This window comes from Poecilia latipinna, unplaced genomic scaffold (genome assembly GCF_001443285.1).
Source record: "Poecilia latipinna isolate Pla-1442-1.1 unplaced genomic scaffold, P_latipinna-1.0 Scaffold8047, whole genome shotgun sequence".
In the NCBI taxonomy this organism is placed as follows: Eukaryota; Metazoa; Chordata; class Actinopteri; order Cyprinodontiformes; family Poeciliidae; genus Poecilia; species Poecilia latipinna.
The window spans coordinates 1-1,424 of NW_015120663.1; the positions used below are offsets into that span (position 1 = coordinate 1).

The 1,424-nt window shown below is 37.4% G+C and overlaps 1 long non-coding RNA gene across 1 annotated transcript; it reads left to right on the top strand.

The window, feature by feature from the left end:
- Positions 1 to 104: 104 nt before the first annotated feature.
- LOC106944318 (uncharacterized) lies at positions 105 to 1,189 on the top strand. Its single transcript, XR_001424219.1, has 5 exons — positions 105 to 252; positions 331 to 471; positions 660 to 805; positions 955 to 1,019; positions 1,124 to 1,189. It is a non-coding gene; the product is annotated as an uncharacterized LOC106944318 (long non-coding RNA).
- Positions 1,190 to 1,424: the final 235 nt, after the last annotated feature.

Genomic DNA, 1,424 nt, shown 5'->3' on the forward strand with positions numbered 1-1,424 from the left:
GGGGAAAAGTGAAAGGGCCCCCCCCCCCCCCCAAAACCCTTTAAACCCCTAAAGGGGTTTTCTTTTTTTTTTTTTTTTTTTTTTTTTTTTTTTTTTTTTTGGAGGTGACAATGGTGTAAACAAAACCAACTCACTGTTTAAGTAATGTTTTTTTCCAGACATTTGTGATGGTGCTCTCTAAAGTCCAATATGCATGACAGTCATGCTACATCAAGCTCAATGGAGCCTCATATTCAACATTTTTGAGACAAGGTAATGTTTTTTCATTCATTCAATTTGACTTGTATTTGAGCATTTTAATAATTTTCAAAAATGAATGTATGTTTACAGCCAAAGAGAAGCTTAACATCCCTGAAGAAACAAATGTATGTCTTGTGAATGAAACTGGGTCGGAAGTTGAAGACATAAGTGACATTCCGGAGGAAAAATCCAGCGTTGTCTGGAACATCACAGATGCCTTTTCTGTCAAAGGTAATAGTTGGACAATAAAATTAGGTCTATAATACTTAACATAGTTAAAACTTTTGAGGCACAGGAAGTCCAAAAGTTGTTTCGTTTTTATGCTTCACTGACATCATAGCAAAAATCATTCTGTTATTGTAGGCACAAATTATTTAATGGTAGTCCACTGTCTCTTTGTATTTCTGGTTTCTCCTTAGAGTCTGCAGAGGAGTCTTCATGCGTAGACACTTTCTCATCACGTTCATCAGTGAGCTGTTGTTCATGTCCTCTCAATGGTGATGACACCTTGATGACATCCCCAAGAAGAGATTCAAGTGATGACATTTTCTCGCAGTCCAAAGAGGTAATATTTTCACTATTTATGTAAAATCACTTTTATATGCAATTATGTGGGAATAGTTTCTGAATAAAGTTTGGTCATTCAACTTGTATTTTAATAAAGATTTTTTTATTACTGTTGCTGTTTGTTTACCTCCTGCCTCCACCACCCAGTGGGAAGAAGAGGGTTGTGAAGATCTGTTCAAGAAGCTCTGAGCCATGATGTCCAGTTTCACAAAGTAAGTCGACCCAACCTTTAGTAAAGTGTGTGTTACTGCATAGTTGAAATGCTATTATCTGATTTAATTTTGCTCCACTGAAAAATTTCGTTGTCATGCCGCAGCCTTCAAGAGATGACAAGCTCAGTCCAGGGGAGGCAGCCCTACTACATTTTAGCGGTTGGAGCATTGCACCATCAATGACTACTGCATAGTTGTGGATTGTCAACTCATTCCCTGCAAGTCTAAGTCTTAAATTTCAGCTTTTGACGAACTCTTCATAGAACAGTATGTGCACTAATGCCCCAAAAACAGATTGCAATAGCATACCACTGGGAGTTGTTGTGTTTTAACTGCATTGATTATGGAAATGTAAAGACAGTGAGAAAGTGAGTAAACAAATGAGGACAATGTGGCAGAAAACAT